The sequence below is a fragment of the Apostichopus japonicus genome, chromosome 13, assembly GCF_037975245.1.
Source record: "Apostichopus japonicus isolate 1M-3 chromosome 13, ASM3797524v1, whole genome shotgun sequence".
Taxonomy (NCBI): Eukaryota; Metazoa; Echinodermata; class Holothuroidea; order Aspidochirotida; family Stichopodidae; genus Apostichopus; species Apostichopus japonicus.
In genome coordinates this window covers 27,315-48,988 of record NC_092573.1, presented here as the reverse complement: position 1 = coordinate 48,988, position 21,674 = coordinate 27,315, and the positions used below count along the sequence as shown (strand labels likewise).

At 39.2% G+C, this 21,674-nt stretch overlaps 1 long non-coding RNA gene across 1 annotated transcript; it reads right to left on the bottom strand.

The window, feature by feature from the left end:
- Positions 1–237: 237 nt before the first annotated feature.
- LOC139978706 (uncharacterized) lies at positions 238–21,351 on the bottom strand. The gene is made up of 3 exons (XR_011796995.1): positions 21,289–21,351; positions 2,393–3,548; positions 238–1,315 (listed from the first exon to the last, which is right to left on the bottom strand). It is a non-coding gene; the product is annotated as an uncharacterized lncRNA (long non-coding RNA).
- Positions 21,352–21,674: the final 323 nt, after the last annotated feature.

The following is a 21,674-nucleotide window of genomic DNA, read 5'->3' as shown; positions in this document are numbered from 1 at the left end:
AAACGTTAGGAAACTACTTATTTACAAATATTTGATTTTGGTAAGAAATACTATGACTCCTTAAATCCATATTTAGTCTTCCGTTCTTTACTTGTTTTCATCTTTGAAACTTCAAATGATTTGGAAATCAACATGAGAACTATTTTAAATCTTTACGATATCGTTGTTTGTCAGCAACTGTGCAAGTCACAGTGCAAAGGAAAGTGTTAAGTGTTTGGTAACGATTATTATGCAATGTAACTTTTAAAGTACAAATGAATGTGTGGAAATCGGTCACTCTATTTGTAAGAAAGTGACCGATAAGTATGAGCAATAATTGTTATATAGGTGTATAAAACAATGTCAAAGTTAAAAACACCACAGTTTTATTGAATATCTTTGTAGGATCTATATAAACAGAATTTCTTGTTGAAAATACCACAACTTACAGTTGTAAAGCATAACTTTCAAAGATCTGTAAAATCAGACATTTGTCTGTTAAAAGTAGCTCTGTCCGCTGTCGTGCAGAAAAACTTTGAAATATGTAACCAAAACAGTTTTACTCTGTTAAAAATACCACAAGAGTTGTGCAGGAAAAACTCTGAAAGATGCACAAAAAAAGGTTTTCTATGTTAAAGAAAAAAATGTATAAAACCGAATTCTTATGTTAAAGTACTCTTAATACCTGTAACATTAACACACAGGTTATGATCTCATACTGAATATTTCTGTATAGAATTTACATGATAAAAATGTCACCGGAAAACAAATTTATTCTGTTAAATGGTTTTAAGTAAAAGTCCAGTAAACCAATTACAACCCATCTTTTTTTAAAAGAAGACTGTTCCTTTCTGTAAAACAAATTCTGCATTATTGTATGTAAAATATCAAGAATTGATTGGAAACTCTTTTTGGTAACAGCTGCAGCTAATGTCAGAATTTGTTTTTCCTTTGCAAGCCTTTAAATTTGATACATACCTTCCTTATTTCTCTTTGTACCACCATAATCTAGCAATATTCAACACAAAACAAAGCTATTACTTTGTAATAATTGAGCAAACTGAGAAAATTAAATTAATCTAAATGCTCTAAGAAAGATGTAAATAGGTACACGTTCTTGACTAAAATGAATGTTCCGGGTAAAAGTGCAAAACAACATAGAAACAAATACAAAACAACAAAACAAAAGGAAGGAAAGAACGCAGAACATTGGCAAATATTCTCCTCAGAACGGACGATCGATTTTGTCCTCAGATATTCTGATACCGTACCCAGAGGATCACATTCAATGTCATCATCAGGACCAAGTTACCCATCAAAATAGGACCGCTTTTACCTATGAACGAAATACAATAAAAAACAAAATCCAGAAAAGTTACTCAATAGTTTATTTAAAAAACAAAACAAAAATTGTTCGCCAAAGGAACATTCATTGTCAACTTTAATTAGAAACATTCTATTCTGCTTTCAACTTAGGCAAAGAAAAAGAAGAAAAGAAAATGTTATTGGAGGACACGACGAGCAAAACCGAACCTCAGTTTGAACCTTCCATTCAATATTTAAATTAGTTAAGCCAATGAATAGCATTGTTATACCGACTAGTGTCGAATGTTTTAATAGGATACACAATAATCACTGACACAAAATATCTTTTTTTAACAAATATCTGTTTGCTGTCTGGGAGTGGAACGAATGATTCTTCGGCCTGGCAGTTATACCAATTTGATATATAACTACTTGAGTAAATCTACTCGATGTAGCGGTGGTTAGGATTACAATTTTATTGAACGAAGATAATTAAAGATTTTGTAAATCTCGTTCTCCATTTGGTGAGTTCACTTCACTATTTACTGCTTTAGAATGTAGAGTCAATACTGATAAGTAGTTTAAATATCATCCATAGTCACTTAGTAAGCGACCTATATACGCACCAATGCGAATATCGTAATGTTGTGAAATTTGCGTTCAAATATGTACAATTAAACCCCGGAAAAAATGAACTTGGTTGGATATGAAATGCTTCGAAACCAAGACTTGTAAGAACTTAGAGCAGGTCTAAACGTATACTATTTAACTTCATTACATTGGAGCTGTGAGACCATATGAGAATTCACAACTGCATTTTCCACCTTTTTTTTGGTCTATTTAGTAGCAGTATTCCGCAAGTAAAATTATTTTGTTAGCGCAAATTTGGGGATTTGATGTAAGTTTTAAGACGTAATAGAACTTACTATATAATTGATATAAACTATTACAATGCAAAACTTAATTCATTCTCATATGTTGTTAATTGTTTAGTTCTATTGAGACCACCCCACCTCAGGGAGGTGAGGGGTGGGGCAAGACAATATCATTGATTTGAAAGTCTATTAAATTTTTTTTGATTTTGGACCTTTGAATGTAATACACTCACCAGAGTCACCAGAGTCATCAGAAAAAATCATTGCTCGGAAAAGTCGATTTAGATCTCTACAGGCGGCCTCCGTAGTCATGTATCCGGTATACTGAAATAGAAATGTTCTCCCGTCGACACCCCCGTCCTTGATCAGTTCGAAAGCACGCAGAAACGAATCGGCAGAAACAGTACATCTGTGAAAATCTTCAATGAAATTCAGCAACTCTGATTGAAAGAGGTTCACAAGATTTCGGCTCGCCCAGATGACATGTCAGTACCGTTGGCTATTACGTCACAAAGCTGTGGCATGCTGGAAAATCCAAGGTGAGCCAAAATGAACTGCCGTATGACGCGTTCAGTAATTACAACGTTATCTCCTCCAGCATTTAGCAAAATAGATTGAATCATAATCTTCGCAAATGTTGTGAGCGATAGGTAAGATTTCAGCAAGGTACGTATCCACAGATAAGCGAACCACAGATTGAAGATTGTTGTCAGAATTGTAAAATTCATTCACAGACTCACATACTTCCATGGCAGAAATATTGTCCAAATCAAAAAGCACCCTTGTCACTTCAACTCCAGTTACGATCATGTAAATAGCGGTTGGAATCCTCAAAGAGATTGGAAGATCTCCATACTGGAGCGGAACCGTAATTTTTAGACAATTGTCCTCAATTTTTGCCAAGTCCATCTGTTGCAGAGCTACACATGCATCGGTCACATCCCCTGCGTAATCGGGAAAAGTGTCGACAAGGAAAGATTCAAATACCGAACACATCAAAGCCAACCCATTAACAAGCTTACCAGAGCGGAGAAAAGCACCCAAAATATTCGCAGCATCTTGAACATAGAACCCCGGGAGAATTTCACTAGGGACGGATATGAAATCCCATGTGTCGAAACTTTGGCCTGTTGGTACAGAATAGGGGCGAGGAGTAAATGTAGAGCGAGGATCAAACGCAGTTGAAAGCTTCTGCAAAATGTTTCATTGGAGGGCAATGAGTCCAGGTTTACACCAGTGACGATGTAAAAGTTGTTCTTGGAGTCCATTTCAAGAAGGTTGGAGAGGGCGTTTAATAGTCTTTGGCAAATCGTCTCGTCTGTCAGCTTTAAATGGATATTATTGATGACACTAGCTGCTCTGTTAATAAATTCGTCATTTGATGGGTTCCTTGAGAGAAACATACAAAAGGGCATATCATTAACATCAGACAAGGCATCTATAATAGTAATAAATAACAAATTGTCTGATCCTTGCCCTGCGTTATCACAAATATTGTCATCTCCGAACCCTTCAATAGCAGCGCTAACGGATAGGTTACAATTGTCTTGATTCGATTGATAATGCTCTCAATTTGCATACTCAATAAAAGCCGTAGTGCTGAACAGCCACCGAAGACATCCCAAGAGAAAGGGGAAGGTCCTAGCCATTCAAGAAGCTCAAATGCAATCGACGATAGTTTCTCAACTGTCGCCTGGTTGTCAATAGCGTTATTTTCAGTGTTAACGAGTGGTTCATTTGTCATCGACCCGAGACCCGTTTCTGTCCAAGAATTGATACATGCATTAATAATATTCGAACTACTTTCATTTCGGAGTGATGCTGTGATTTGGTCGCATTCTCTTCTAACGCTGCTATCACCGGCCATATGGTTTAGAAAGGGACCAAATCGGACACACACCAAGCCAGCAATCACTTGCCACGAAGGTGCGTTCCATGCTAGACCCAGCACCTCCAACACTTCAGTTACAGTGATGGTGTTAACAATTTCGCCTGAATTTTCAAAAGTCATTAGATTACCGATGACTGGTTGGACGTCCCAGTCTACTTCCCATTCAATTTGGCAATCTGGACCCGCTGCAATCATCGGGATCAAAGAGAGAGCCACCGTGAGAACAAAGTAGAAACCTTTCTCGGAAGTCATGGCTATATAGCTCTGCTAATCTAATCTAATCTAATGTCATGGTTTATTTGGTTTTAATTCCATCATTGCAACTTACACTTATCTAGCGTCATACTTTCATTGTGTCACATTTTGTACTTCTCATTCGACTGCCAAGTATTGCTGACGAAGGTCCCAGGGGGACCGAAAATTCCAATATATTTTCTAAAACTTACTCCTTATTTGTCAATTATGAGTCATATCTTATTTCTCTGGTTTTCTCTAATAATATATATATATATATATATATATATATATATATATATATATATATATATATATATATGCTCCAGAAATCAAAGACCCTTGATTTAGGGGATAAATACGAGGGGAACCGATTTTCTTCCGACGAACATTAAGAGTGAAAAAATACGAATGAAGTAGTGTCGTTTGGTCTTAAACTTTTGTAACTTAATCAATTTAAACACTAAAAAATGGAGGCAAATGCAAATTAAATAAGTACAGATGAACAAATTTCTAAAGATAACATTTTAAAACGTTTTTTTGACCTACCAGGTCAAATTGCGCAATAAACAGATGCTGAGTTGTGTGTGTTCTGGAAAGTCCGTAAACGCTACAACACAGTTAGGATAGCAACGTTGCTTGTTGCTAACGTTCTTTTGAGTAGAACTCGTCTATCCCTGGTCGGTAGATGAACCGTTCAAATAAACGTTTACTGGGCCTGAGAATGAGCAGTTTTTGAAGAGGTTCCGAGCTCCATTGTTCGACAGGTGTTCTTGTAGTAACCGCAGTTTTATTGCGAGTCTGAAAGATCGCTAGGCCTAGTCCCTGGTCAGTCATGTCGTCACTGCTAGTAGTAGTGCTAACGTTATTGTTAGGCTTAGCAACAAGGTTTCTACTGTTACTAGTGTCAACATTGGGCGCTTTACGCTTCGGTTCTTCGTTGAAGCACCTCGATAAGGGTGCTGACATTGACTCTAGCCCAAAATTAAGCTCAAAATTAATCCCTAACAGGCGCGTATCCAGGATTTTCAAACCCGGGGGGCGCGAATTACTATCTAAGCGGAGCGCCACCTTCGGTTGGCGCGCAGCGTACAAGAAAATTTCTTGTTTTGATACCCCCCAGATCACCGGAAACGGCACTTCTCAGGCTTGAAATGACCAACCAGATGTACACTTTTTGCCTGAGAACCAAGTATTTCCTAATAGTTTTTTCCCATCCATAACCTTTATGAAGATTGTCAACCCGGCACACATCATGTTCGACCTGATCGCATCTCCTGTGGGTCTTTGCTTTTGTAGGTGATTCTACGTCGCGGCCCACAACCCGTCAACCCCACTTTTCAAGGTTTTAAGCCCCGTATTTGTTTAGAATTTGAATATTCACATTTCTCGTGAATAAACTCACTTGAAAACATACCCATAATGTTGTAAAAAATGTCATCTATGGACAACCAATATAGAAAAACTTCCTTCAACCCCTAACAGACCGGTCAAAATTGCACGAGTAGAGGGAAGTGTGATGCAGAATGTTGGTCAGAAATTTTCGAAAATTCAGACACAGTTAATTTATTGGTGCATGTACAAATAATAAAACCTCTTATAACGGCTATTATAAAACTTGGTTGAAGGAAATGAAAAAATAGCAGATATTTCCGAAAACCGTACACTACACACATAGGCGTAGGAGGCGCGGCGGCAGTGGCGGAGCTAGGGCTATTGGTCAGAAGGGGGAGAATGGTCTGTAGGGGCGCTTTCGACACTATCTAAGCGGAGCGCCACCACTGGTTGGCGCGTAGCGCACAGAAATTTTTTGAGTAAAGATACTCCCTAGATCGCCGGAAATGACCCTCTCCGGGCCTGCAGATAAACGAAGAATAAGGTGTCATCGCCAAATTACACCAACAAAATGTGACAAATGTCAATAAGTAGATGAGAGCGCAATAAAAAAGTCAATAATCTAGAATAAGTAAAAAGTGGTAAAGAGCTGAAAAGGGCGCCAGCAGTCCATTTGAGTCCGTCAGGGGGGGGGGGGGGGGATCCACCCCCTGACCGTATGGACGCTCCGCCACTGCGCGGTGGGGGTGCAGCCCCTAATTCGCCATTACTAATGTAAAAGAGAGTTTTGACATAATTGGACCTCCATGTTTTTTATACATCTACATGAGACATGCCGTTGTTTACATTAGCATCCCGCGGTATACTGCGCAATTTTAACGGACCGTACGGTACATGATGGCATGCGATGTAATAACCGATGCTTGCTTATATGATATTGACATTAACACGTTGAACGCGTGCGAAGCGCGCGAAAATTTTTGGTTATTTTTTCAGGCAGGTCGGACAGTTTTGAGGCTTTTCATCCTGGAACGCCATTTTCATGCTCACTGATATGATGTGATATCTGCTGTTTGCGTAACAAATTCGAACACGCTCGTAGCGAGGAATTTGCCAAGGGAGGGGTGAAGCCTGTAGGCAAATTATCTCAGCGTAGCGCCACCATAAGTTGGCGCGAAGCGTACAAGCAAATTTTGGCCGAAAATGCCTCCCAGATCGCTGGAAATGACACTTCCCAGGCCTTGTAAGTTGCATCTAAGCACTTTCTATTTTGAAATTACTTAGCGATATCATTTAAAAAAATGCTGAATGGGGGGGGGGGGGCGGGCGGTCGCCCCCATCCCAAAATGCGTCATGTTCCCCGACGACACGGTCGAGTTCGAGACCAGCCACAGTTGGTTTCATAGCACAATTCTACACACGCGTTATGATAGACCATATATAGTATATATATATATATATATATATATATAGATCATTAGTGAGAGGAAAATGGAAACGTCAAAAAATGGAGTTGTCGGTGTAAGGGGTAGGGTGAGTCACACTTTTACGAAATCATTGATCCGTCATTGGCTACCCTTCAGCGCTGTAATGATGTCACTGTTTCTCTTTCTCTTCCCGGTGTCTTCGCGTTTTTCTTTTACTCCCTCCTTTTCTCCTTTTTCTCTCTTTCTTCTTTTTCTTTTCCCTTCCTTCCTCTCCTCCTCCTCTTTTTTCCCCTCTTTTTTTCCTTTTTTCTTCTCTTTTTTTTCTCTCCTCTTTTTCTTAGCCGGGGGGCGCGCGCCCCCAACGCCCCCCCCCTGGATACGCACCTGCTTACGGTGGTGTTACACGGAAATATTCGGGCATCATGATGCTCAATAAAGAAAATCATGGAATTGTCGGGCAAAAATTTTAAAAATATTCGGGCAAGCAGCTACTGCATTCCAGAGGACAAGAAATTCGGGCAAAAGTCCTGAAAAATTCGGGCAACCTAAAAATATATATATATATATATATATATATATATATATATATATATATATATATATATATATATATATATATATATATATACGATTTTCATTTATATATATATATATATATATATATATTTATATATATATATATATATATTTGTATATATATATATGTATATATATATATATATATATATATTTGTATATATAAATATATATATATATATATATATACATATATATATATATATATTTCTCCTCTTAGGCTGCCCGAATTTTTCAGGACTTTTGCCCGAATTTCTTGTCCTCTGGAAATTTGGGGGGGGGCAGTCTGCCCCCCTGCCCCCCCCCCGCCTCGTACGTCTATGAAAGAATGTATATCATTCGATGCAACGCTATTGAAAGCCGGGAAGGAAACGGTATCGGAAGTTCCTCACGCGTGATTGTATTAATGCTCTTCAATGTACTTTCCAGTTTTGGCAGTTAACATCATACATTATACCCGCAATAAGCTTAGGGGGCTACGATTTTTTGTTCACTTCGCTTACTGCTTCTTACAAAACCTCCTATTATCCATGTTTAACGATTGATAAGAACGACTTATTGTCTTGACTAAATATAAAACAAACGCAATATACTTCGGAACCACTTTGGCCGTTTCACCGTAGGTGAAATCTGGAAAGTGAAAACGATAACATTAGGATTCGTTCATTGTGAGTTCTACGTACATTAGGCTAGTCTGGCTAGAGAAAGGTTGAGCTTTCATAACTGTTCAGTTTGAAAATGCGATCAAGATTTTACAAATGAGATAAAATGATGAAACCAAGGCGCCAAATACTCCTAAAAATGTTTGGCGACTGTCCTCAGTAGTTCTACTGCATTACAGTATTGTGTGATTAGGCAAACATTCTTCCGCATATTTTTGCGAAAAACCCGAAGCAACTTTTTTTTCCCTGACGGCAGTTACCATACGTGCTAAAATAACCTCTTTGCAGTACCTGAACTCCTTTACTGCAACCGACTAAAGCAAGTCTAATTTCTAGCGACACCCGCGACAAAGTCAATGGGACTTCTGTGTGTGATTTTTCCCTTATGTAGCTAAGTCAATGGAGAAGCGCCATTGACTTACTGTGTATCATCGTTTGAAACAACGTTCGATCGGAAGGCTTCCCTCGCATATGTTAATAATTGAAAACTTGAAACAAACGTTCGGGATTGTTTTATTTTTTCATGATAAAATAAAACTGTAAGCAAACTGTTTATCCACGTAAGAGCCTGTGTAAGAGAATGCACTTTATTTTCGTTGGAGTTGCTACACTGATAGGCTATTGGTTATGATACCAGTTGTGAAAGCTGTCCCTGTCATTTCCGTAGCCAATGGCTTCTATTTTCCACCTTCTGTAGTCTGTACAGCACTGTCATTTACTGTGTTGTGGCGACTCCTCGTTATAAATGTACAGAGCCCTGTGTATGTATTACTGTGTTCTTTATTTGCTCCATTAATCTTTACTGTGATACGATAAGTCGTTCATTTACATCTTTGACTGTATTGGCCTTGAAGTTGGTAATCATGCATAACACCAATTCAAACATTAGGCCAGTTCCACGTTAATGATTAATTAATTGGTAATCGGTAATAGGCATCGGCCTGATTGTCACAGGAACTAATCGGTAAGAACTGATTATCATATAATCTGTCGAACACTAGTCCGTGACGGGGTGAGGGGGTGGTTGAGGGGATGGAAGGATCAGGGTACAAAAGATAACTATGAATTCCCTGTGTCTCAATTATCCATGCATGGTCAAGTTACAATATTCCCTATAGTCTTCTGTTCTATCCATTATACAGTTGTCTGGTTTCCTTACGAAAACAGTGAACGCCATTATCTTCTGGATCTTCAGTCTGGTCGCTGGCTTCTGTACAAAGATCCTGAATCATTCTTTCCTGTAAGTAATGCGTGTGAGTTATCATTGCGTTTAAATGTTTACTTTAGGTACAAACATTAGTTTGATTGTCGTAGACAGTTTAAAAGAAATGAGTTTCCGCCTAAGTCCATCTTTTAGTATACATTATAGTTGTTGCCATCAGTTTTCTTTAAACACTAAAGCGTTAAAAAATGTCTAGACGGAGTGCAGATACACATTCCTGTTGCTCTTCGTGAGTGTGATGTTATTGCTTTAAGAATTTTACTTCTCGGCGTTAATTTCCGGAATAATACAGATGCTGCTCCAACTAGTAGAGATTTCCTTCATATACCTACCGCCCCTTCCCCAGCCCTCCCTTTTGCTCCCTTTTGCTCACACATCAGGTACATTCATAATGTGAAATTCCGAGCCTTAATGTCGCTTTAAATTACTGACAATCCCTGTTCCTGGCATTCGAGATAAAAGTGGACTGTAAAGACAGTTTTAATAATCTCAGTAATGTATGTTATACAGTTCTAATTTTTTATTTGAATATATGATCTTACTAGAAGTTCATAATATTTCTAGGTATTTCCTGTAGTAAATCATCAAGATCAAATTCAAGAAAGTCTAACATAGTATGGTTAACCATTGTAAATTCCTATTTGTCATGACTTATTTCCTTCCCGTCTTCTACTTTAAATATCAAACCAAAGTTATTACAAAATGATAATTAAATATTAAATGGTTGCGATCAGTGCCAGCGTAAAGTACAGAAGAGGTAGCTATAACCATGACGTCATTAAAAGAAAGACAACTAGAACGCTTTCAAGCCAAAGACATTATAGAACGAAAGTCATAACAACAGACTGCTGTACCTGCTATATTATGATTTTTTTCCGTCATATTAAAACTGCCTATATTAAAATGTTCATGTTACACATATGGATCTGTTGATAAATGTGTAAAGCAAGGTAAGGCAAGGCTACAGTAAATAACCAAATGACAGACATATCCATTGAACACATGGCTGTACTAGGGGGGGGGGGGGTGTGCTAGTGTGAACCCCATTCATATTCATCAATATATCCATATCCATTGAACACATGGCTGTAGCTAGAAGGGGGTGTCCTGATGTTTCCATCCCCCCCCCCCCCCCAGTCCAGTTACCAGTCAGCTAAATGAAGGAAATAGAAAAAAATGAGAGAAGTAAAGAAGAGAAGAAAGAAGAGAGAATAAATAAAGAAGAGAGAAAAGAGAGGCAGTAGATAATAAGCGGGGGTGGCCCGGCCCGGGTACTAGTAAGCCATGCCACTAGAGGCCATGCAACAGACCCTGCCCCCCCCTCAAAAAAAATATATATATAAAACAAACTCCCCAAAAATTAACTAATCATTCATGCGGGATGCTTATAGTGGCTATAGCTATAAACGAAAGGAGGAAATTGTTCCTATTTTTGTTAATATATCTACTAGTTAAAATATTTTGATCAAACAAAAGGAAAAATTAAGAGACATTAACTGAAGAATGAGAAATCCTAAACATAATATAAGCAGTTCAACGCTTTGCCAAAGCACCAATTTTGCATCTAAACCACCTTATATCACAACAATTTCTCCACTTATACCCCTACGTCGAGGCAGCATCCCCTGCACAAGGTGATAAAGGAAGGATCCACCCGGGGCTACAACTATACTAAGTACGCCACTGAAGAGAAGGAGGGAGAATGAGAAAAACAAAAGAAAGGGGGCGCGGTGCAGAGAGGGGAGGAGATTGGAATGTTTATGTAGACAATTCCCTATTTCATTTAAAACTTATATGCAACGTATAGTACAGGTCGAAGTTTAGCCCCATGTTAGCACAGAAATAACATAAACCTCAGCATTTATGTGAGCATTGACCCCAACTAGGGGACCTTTAGGCTTCAGCGGACACCTGCCCACTGGGTCCCAAATCCGTTGGACTCGCGCTTCGTTTATCAACACATCCTACCGGTATGTTCATCTATAGTTGGCAAAACATTGCAACCCCCACACCCCTTCTGCATTGATAATGATCTGGCATCGCACCCGATTGAATATCATTTACCTTAACAACTTTTATATGCTTTAATTACAGATGTTGAAACGTTGGGAAGAACTGAGGGATGCTGATTATGCAAATGAGGTAAAACACGGAATATTCGTTAGATTTGAAAATGTGTGTGTATGTGTTAGGGGGAGGGGCGTGTGTGTGGGGTGGGTGTAGAGATGAATAAGGCTCTGCAAGTTCAATCGATCATTTTTGGTATGATTGGTCAGGGTTTAGAAATATGTGTAACAAATGACAAAGGCCTATGAAACGCATTATTTCTGCATCATAATAATAATAATCATTTGCTCCGTAAATGCATCTTTACACAATAGTTAATCATGATACCTTTTCGGTTCCTTGCTTTAGCAAAAGGAACCTATGTAGTCAACTTGGCGTGTGTGTGTTTGGGACATTTGCTTGGGTACACTGCAACTCAACAAGGAAAAGTTGAACTTGACTCAAACTTAGTGTATAGATTCGCCACAGTGAGTAGGTGTGCCCTATTGGTTTTGGTGCCTGTAAAGGTCACCAAAGGTCAGTTAGGGCTCAAAAACCAAATTTATAAACAAAGCAATAACTCCAATTGATAAGGTCTGGCATGCTTGATATATTGGGACTAGTTGTGAATGGGTAAAGGGATTATTTCTAAACATAACGGTTATGTGATTCAAGGTCAATTAGGGGTCAAAAACTAGGTGTTTTTTAAATAACTTGAAAACGAAATGTAGTGAATATGGGATCCAATAGTCGACCCGCATCTGGGTGACATTTGACCTCACTTTGACCTTTGCTAGTTTCTTGGGGTATTTGAATTTTTGTTGCCATATTCAGATCTCAAATGGTCTACCGATCAAAATTTTCCATGGGTTTACCCTTGTGCGACCTTCGTGTGTGAAGTTATCAGAGGTCAAAGTTTTGTTTTGTTAATAGTACAGTTAGGATGGTCGTATAGACTTGTCATGTTGCTTGTGTGAAAAAGAATGTCAAACTACATCTGGCCATGGGGTCAAAAGGTCAAGGGCCAAATCTTGGGAAAACATGCTTATCTTAAAATATAAGGGGCAAAGAAAACAATTGTGTCAATATTTTGATATATGATAGAACTATGTGAACTCTATTGAATGCATTTTGCGCTTCGATCGGACACCTGGTTCTCAAGTTATGGGGGGGGGGGGGGGGCAAAGGTTGGTTTTGATATCTTTTTAGCAATACTCTGTGCGTGTACATCAGAGCACACACATTTTTTAGGACAGAGTGCAGGCGCTTAGCCAGGAATTTACCGAGGAGGGGCCGAAACTCAAAATCTAAGCATAGCGCCACCATAGGTTGGCGCGAAGTGCCTAAGAAAATTTTGGCTGAAAATGCCTCCCAGATCGCTGGAAATGGCACTTCCCAGGGGTGCGGCTCCCCCTTCGCCGCCCCCCACCCTATTAGCTACGTGCATGACAAAGTGCACATCATCGAATGGAACAATTTTGATTAAAAAAAAAACGTTAGGTCATTCAAGGTCGCTCATGGGCAAAAAAACTGCCCATTTATACTAATTTTTGCAGCAACTTCCATTGACGAAGTGTAACATGACTGATATATTAGAACAAGTTGTGAATGAAGTAGGGGCAGATTCTCTTAAATAACCGTTATGTGATCCAATGTCACCAAAGGTCAATTATGGGTCAAAATGTGTGTATTTTTAGCAATAACTTCAGAAACTCCCACTGACAGGGTACTTGGGGCCTAGTTGTGAATTGGGCAAGGCATCATTTCCAAACATAACCGTCATGTTTCAGCTATTAACATTCAGGACAGGGTGCATATCACGCTTAAATCGGACACCTGGTTCTCAACAGGTTCTCAAAAGGACCATCGGTTGATTTTTGATATTTTTGAGAATAATATTGTTTACATCCAAATAACAATGTTAGGACAGTTCTGCTCCCTTGTAAATATAGGCTTATAAGCAAGGAAACATATTGCCCTTGGGCTCTTGATATATAACCTACAGTACACAACATCTCCACTTTGTGGTCTCTAATGCTATATAGTTCAGCTCACACTATTAACGGATAATAATATCACAATCATTATTTTCCCAATATTTATATTTAATATTTTTTTTTCTTTCGTTTTACTTAGGTCGAAGCCTTCCGGAATCGCTTCAGGTAGGTCTTTATCACCATTCACCAGTTTTGGTCATAAACTAGACAGAACCCTCAGTCCCCACAGTATTAATAACGTTAAATTGAAATGAATTATAGTGTTGTTTATGTTCAACAAAATCTACGATCCATATTTAGGAATGATTTAAGCTTGCGAAAGTTTCAGACTCTTAATGTATCCATTCATTTTGTGTCCAGATTCAATTGTGATTAGACTATTATGTAAAATATTGAAACCGAGAACTGCAATGTCTAATGATGAAAGCGATTCAAATTGTAATCAAATAAAGTTTGATATAATTCATTCATAAAAGTAAATTTCAGAGAATTCTTGTTTGTTATACCACTAATCACTCATAATTCATCAACATGTTCCAATATTTTTATCTGAAATTATTTAAAATACCTACTTGTGTAAATCACCATGAAAATCATAGGGATATTAAAATACAAAATTCTGAGGAATCATGGCTGTCAGATTTACACTGAGGGACCACAGTAGAAGTAAGTCTCCCGGACAGACTTTTCTGTGTAATCTCTACACCATGTATCTTGTTTTGTATTCTGGATGTTTGGTGTGAAATAAATCAGATCAAATCAGTCAGAAATAACATACAAAGTACCCCCCCTTCTCCATAAAAATATCAAAAGAAAGTTAACCTTTAACTATAAAAGATTAGAACAAGAAAAGTATAGTTTCAATTGGTAGAGATCAATATAAGAGATTATATATGTTGATTTCATGTTCATTTTTTAAAATAAGAGATTATCAGCCTGCATTGAAAAGTCATAATAAGCCACATGAATCGCTTAGAACAGCTTTCAATAATGATGTCATCATTTGACACATATGGTAACGTCTCGTTCTCTGTATTTTATCAACAGTGCCACAGCCTGGCGACTGACATACCATGCCTCGTAAGATCATAAGCCGAAGTAGCCGACAGCGTCTCTGCTCCGCGTTGATTGTCGAGTTGAACAAAACGCAAATTTCTCCTGCACATGAATCTCAAAGAGAGTTATCTTTCCTTCGAGTCTGGCCATTCTTAGCATCTTCAAGTTCTCGAGAGAGTTAGCGGTGCAGTTCTAGCAAGGTTGTATTTTGGACCCTCGTAATGGTTAGTTCTACGAGTCTCAAAGTAGCTAGACATTATAAGAACTGTTGGCTCGTGAACATGACGTCAGATATATTCTGTAGATAAATTTGCGTTACAGTAAAACAATGAAAGACGTCAAAACTATGAATATTGTAATGGAAACTTGCTTCACGATACCCAGAGGGGATAAAAGTCCCTAATGGAATTTCGATATATTTTTTTGTAATGTATGTATTTTGGATCCTCCTGCAAGCAGGAACTCGCGAAAAAGCCTCATTGGCTTATCGAAGCTGACCGAAGTCAGTCTCTTACATTCATATTTAAAGTAGAACGATAGTGACAGAAAAAAAATCTCTCATTTTCATATATAATGTAGTTTATATGTTACCAAGCAACATATTTTTTTAATTTTCCAAATAGCACACCGGAAAGTTATAAAAAAGGGAATTAAAACATCGTTTTTTCGCCTCCGTAATTTAGGAATTTGCAAACACTGCAACGACCTTGAACAGCCCTCAGGTCAGTGAATGACGTCACTGTGATGATCTTTTCTGTTGTGAACTGTTCAGTACGGAGCTGTGCGTGCATTTCGTGTCAGCATAACTGTTATTTTCCGGCGTAATGTTCAAGACATAAATAGATAATGAATATCATAGTGTTTCTTGATTTCTTCACCACGTGTTTACAAGTTTTTTTTACGAAATTTGCGGCGATTTCGCAACGATTTCCCAATATCTGAAGAGGTAACTCGCAAGCTGACCCAAAGTAACGTAAATCTCAAGATCACGTTTTTGGCGGGTTTTATACAGAGTGATGTATGAATGTGCTCACTTACCAGTCAAACTGGCACAATAACAATAGTGATGATAGTCTCAAACGTAGATTAGTATAACATCCGAAAGAAAATCCAAAGTTCTTAACAAAGTAGATTCGCTTGTATGCACTACTGAGGCCTACCGTGTAAAACATAAACGTTCCTTGTTCCGTGCGTCATTGAATCCAACAGAAAGGTTTCATTGACAGTGGCGTCGCCAAGGGGGGGGGGGCCAGGGGGGGGGCACGTGCCCCCTGGAAAACCTAGTGCCCCCCCCCGAGTGCCCCCCCCCCCATCTGAGATTTGGGTTGGTAAAAAAAATATATATATATATATTTTGTTATATTCAACTCCCATCATCTGAGTTGGTTTTCATAAGGACAAAGAAGCACAGTACTTCGTATTTTCTTCAAATGAGCTGCGAAAAAATGAAAAAGTTTATCCTTGACCGTCGGGTATCGAAGTCGTAACCCGCGCCATCACAACTCGTGAATTGGATGCCTGTGAAATGCCGAAAATCCGGACCTGCCGTGAGAAGGGAGGGTACTGCAGTATGTTGCCTTGGACTGAGGTTGACAGGTTAGGAGCTGACGAAATGTGAGAATGTGAGGGTCCGCAGGCACCATACTTGCCTATATTTGTGGACCCATATATTAACCCTGTTGTGTAGGGGGTGCAGAGGTCATTTGAGGTCAGATGCTTGTAGGAACAAATGGCGAATGTTCACACCTGCATACTGAGCTATACTTGATGTGTGATCAAACTTTGGATTGCATGGTGAGATCCCTGATAGGAGCCAATAACGATGCTGGAACCTGTTACATCTTAATAGATAATGGGAGAAAACGAGCAGGACAAGAAAGGAGTCGGGGGTCATGCACACATTAATTCAACAAATGTAGGTTCTATTGATAGGGTTAGGCATAATATCGACAGCATGTGGTTCATATCCTCTGCAAAATTCTGCGCGTTGTTTAAATCATTACCTCAAAAATAGCAATTTCTGGAGATATCTTCAGATCGAATTTAGCATCAAATGTGGCACCATTTTGCATCTAGCCCATCCTCCGTATGCGAATATTTTCCAAAGGGGAGGGGGCACCCTCTCCCCTTAGACCCCTCCACCAGGACGGCGATCCGTATCCACCTAAGTGCCCCCCCCCATCAAATGCTGGTGCCCCCTGTGCCCCCCCCCCCAGACTGAAAAGTCTGGTGACGCCACTGTTCATTGAGCTTGAAGTACAACCGCATTTGAACTCAATCGAGTTGCTAGTCTAGCTCGAACAATTTTCTCACTACATGCAATGCCTATTGCGTTTATTCACATGCATGCCTCGTGGTTTGGGCTTCAGGAGGAATCGTATCAGTTCTAGCCCAACTTCACGTAGGTCCGCAAACGGTACTTTCACACTGTGCAAACATAAGTGACAGTGTGCGCTACCGTAAGTAATACTTACACGATGTTTTGTTTCGCTCGAGCATACACACATTTCCTATTCGTATTACATTTAAAGTGGTTTGGAGGGTATGAACACATGTCTGCCCCAAAAAACTCTGCCTAAGCTACGTCCATGCCCCAATTGAAATTTGCACGTGGATTCTCTCCTCACATAGTCATTAGGTTGTTCACGTCTGACATGTCTTCCAGTTCCAACACTTACTGTTGCATTTATCGGGATATATATAAATAATGTGGCATAAAAGCATCAATCTTTCAAACTTTTATTACTTTAGTGACCTTGCCACACGCAAATTTCAATTGGGCAGAGAATCATCTTCTGTGAAGTGGGCAGAACAAACTCTCACATTCTTGCCATGAGAAACTCCTGGTGCGATGAAGTCTTTCCTGGTTCTCCTCACAAATCGTATCCAGAGTTTCCGATATCTCTCACTACTTTTTCCGCTTGGAAAATTGAAAAAACTTATTGTAGAGTCCACATTCGTTCTGTTGCATCCCCCTACAACGCAATTTCTTGGATTTTGCTAGTGGTTTACGTTGTTTGTCGAGTCCAATATAGAGTAGGTTGCAACTAAACTTACACACTAAGTGCACACTGCTGAAGTACACTACGCCGAGCTCACGTTGTTATCATCATAATGACGTCACATGTCACTGTAGATCGCGTGATCATCATATCGCTTTTCGCGAAAAGCCCAATATTTGTTTAAAAAATCAACGAGTTTAGGATTTTTTTTTAAGCCTTTCCCAACCTCGGATTGACTTGAATTTTCACATGTGTAAAATGGAAACCAACTAGAATACTCTTGAATAAAATCGTATTTTTTCGTCGATGGTGAAAAATCACTATCGTTCATCTTTAAAGTCCAAAATTATGAATTTTTAATTGTCAACAACTCTGTAACTGGACGGCATACATTAATCTTGGAGTGACTCGTGCTCGTAAACTCGTGACTCGTATCGTGCTCGTAAACATAACCTGACACTTTGTGCAGGACTATATGGCCTTAATGCTTCCGATTTCATTTGATTCCATAGTAAGTTGATTGAAAAAGATAACATAAGGAACAGTCTATTGGTAAAAACTGCAGATAGATCCTTGAATAATTTTACCTGTAGATATATGTTTAGTTAATATAAGATACATAAACTGTAAACAATTAATTGCAATTTAATAACGGTTGAGTTTTAATTATTATTGTTTATGTGGTGAATGTAGTCAGAACTCTGAAATCATCTTCGTTTACACATTTTCCCAAAATGTATCATCTTTTGGTGTATGTGAGTTGTTATCTATCTAAAGTTATCAGAAGAATATAACAATGAATGCCAACAGCCAAGTTGACTCGAAAATCAAGATCTTTGTATTAGAGGAATAATGTTTTCAATAATGGTATATATTGTAAATGGAAAGGTAACAGTATACAGGCGCGTATCCAGGATTTTCAAACCCGGGGGGCGCGAATCACTATCTAAGCGGAGCGCCACCATCGGTTGGCGCGCAGCGTACAAGAAAATTTCTTATTTTGATACCCCCAGATCACCGGAAACGGCACTTCTCGGGCTTGAAATGACCAACCAGATGTACACTTTTTGCCTGAGAACCAAGTATTTCCTAATAGTTTTTTTTTTCTATCCATAACCTTTTTGAAGATTGTCAACCCGGCACACATCATGTTCGACCTGATCGCATCTCCTGTGGGTCTTTGCTTTTGTAGGTGATTCTACGTCGCGGCCCACAATACCCGTCAGCCCCACTTTTCAAGGTTTTAAGCCCCATATTTGTTCAGAATTTGAAAATTCACATTTCTCGTGAATAAACTCACTTCAAAACATACCCATAATGTTGTACAAAATTTCATCTATGGACAACCAATGTAGAAAAACTTCCTTGAACCCCTAACAGAGCGGTCAAAATTGCACGAGTAGAGGGAAGTGTGATGCAGAATGTTGGTCAGAAATTTTCGAAAATTCCGACACAGTTAATTTATTGGTGTAGAAATATTAAAACCTCTTATAACGGCTATTATAAAACTTGGTTGAAGGAAATGAAAAAATAGCAGATATTTCCGAAACCGAACACTATACACATAGGCGTAGGAGGCGCGGCGGAAGTGGCGGAGCTAGGGGTATTGGTCAGGAGGGGCGAGAATGGTCTGTAGGGGCGCTTTCAACACTATCTAAGCGGAGCGCCACCACTGGTTGGCGCGTAGCGTACAGAAAATGTTTGAGTAAAGATACTCCCTAGATCGCCGGAAATGACCCTTTCCGGGCCTGGCTAATTTGCAGATAAACGAAGAATAAATAGGTGTCATCTCCAAATTACACCAACAAAATGTGACAAGTGTCAATAAGTAGATGAGAGCGCAATAAAAAAGTCATTAATCTAGAATAAGTAAAAAGTGGTAAAGAGCTGAAAAACGCACCAGCAGTCCATTTGAGTCCTTCAGGGGGGGGGGGGGCATGCGCCCCGTCACCGTATGGACGCTGCGCCACTGCGCGGCGGGGGTGCAGCCCCTAATTCGCCATTACAAATGTAAAAGAGAGTTTTGACATAATTGGACCTGCTTTTTATACATCTACATGAGACATGTCGTTGTTTACATTAGCATCCCGCGGTATACTGCGCACTTTTAACGGACCGTACGGTACATAATGGCATGCGATGTAATAACCGATGCTTGCTTATATGATATCGACATTAACACGTTGAACGCGCGCTAAGCGCGCGAAAATTTTTGGTTATTTTTGCAGGCAAGTCGGACAGTTTTGAGGCTTTTTATCCTGGAACGCCATTTTCATGCTCACTGATATGATGTGATATCTGCTGTTTGCGTTACAAATTCGAACAGGCGCGTAGCGAGGAATTTGCCAAGGGAGGGGCGAAGCCTGTAGGCAAATTATCTCAGCGTAGCGCCACCATAGGTGGCGCGAAGCGTACAAGAAAATTTTGGCCGAAAATGCCTCCCAGATCGCTGGAAATGGCACTACCCAGGACCATTTGTTAGCGCGAAGCGTACAAGAAAATTTTGGCCGAAAATGTCTCCCAGATCGCTGGAAATGACACTTCCCAGGCCTTGTAAATTGCATCTAAGCACTTTCTATTTTGAAATTACTTAGCGATATCATTTAACACAATGCTGAATGGGGGGAAGGAGGGCGGGCGGTCGCCCCCATCCCAAAAGTCGTCATGTTCCCCGACGACACGGTCGAGTTCGAGGCCAGCCACAGTTGGTTTCATAGCACAATTCTACACACGCGTTATGATAGACCATATATATTATATATATATAGATCATTAGTGAGAGAGGAAAATGGAAACGTCAAAAAATGGAGTTGTCGGTGTAAGGGGTAGGGTGAGTCACACTTTTACGAAATCATTGATCCGTCACTGGCTACCCTTCAGCGCTGTAATGATGTCACTGTTCCTCTTTCTCTTCCCGGTGTCTTCGCGTTTTTCTTTTACTCCCTCCTTTTCTCCTTTTTCTCTCTTTCTTTTCTCTTCCTTCCGCTCCTCCTCTTCTTTTTTCCCCTCTTTTTTCCTTTTTTCTTCTCTATTTTTTCTCTCCTCTTTTTCTTACCCGGGGGGCGCGCGCCCCCAACGCCCCCCCCCCCTGGATACGCACCTGCCTAAGTCATTCATGTTACTCGAAGTATTTAGCTGGATGATTTAAGAAGTACGTACAGTGTGTATTGAGACTGTGTGTGTGAAAACATATACAGTACTACTGCTGTAACTGATTGAAAGTAGGCTATATATACTGTACAGTGTTCTTTGCAATTTGGAAAATTTCTCTGCCCATAAACATATTTGCATATATTCATGGCATGGCTTCATTTCTTTTAATTATGACTTCATGATTGCCACGGCAACAAACCAGTGTTTGTCTAACATTTCGATCCTGAAGCAATTCTCCTCTCTATACACTCGACCAGTCTCGAATCGCATTCGAGACTGGTCCAGTATACAGAAAGTTGGTTTAGGCATTTATGAATGTAACATATATAGCCAGTTAGCGAGTATAGATGAAGAACTTTAATCACATCAAAAAAGGTCATAAAATTAACTACAGTGTGCTGTTCTGCACGTTGAAGAAGTCCAATATATATTATTTTATCGTTACCAGTTAACATCTTAGATTTACAAAAATGTGTACTTCACCGGAAAATTAATCATAAATCAAAATACTTTATAACTACAACTTACCTATTAGATGAGATTTTACTTGCAATGTCTGCTAAATTATGCTGTTTCTTTACTGGCTTCACTTTTCCATGTGAAGTAAGCAAAAATAAAATGAAATAAAAAAAGCCTGCCAATATCATTGTTTAAACTCCAACGCAATGACCTTTGTTGCCATAAAGGACGTGATGCTATTGTCACATCCGGTTTTTTGTTATACAAATCTTTGTCATCAGCGCTGAACCAATCAGTTTATAAGAATATAGATTTAGTTATGATACTTCCATTTTCCAAAAACCTTGATTTAGGTTCATTTCAAGCCATCAGTATGGAGCGCCATCTGTTTCAAAACTATCCAAATTGACATTGTTATGTCCAAATAGAGATCGTGGTAATGAAAACGAAATTGA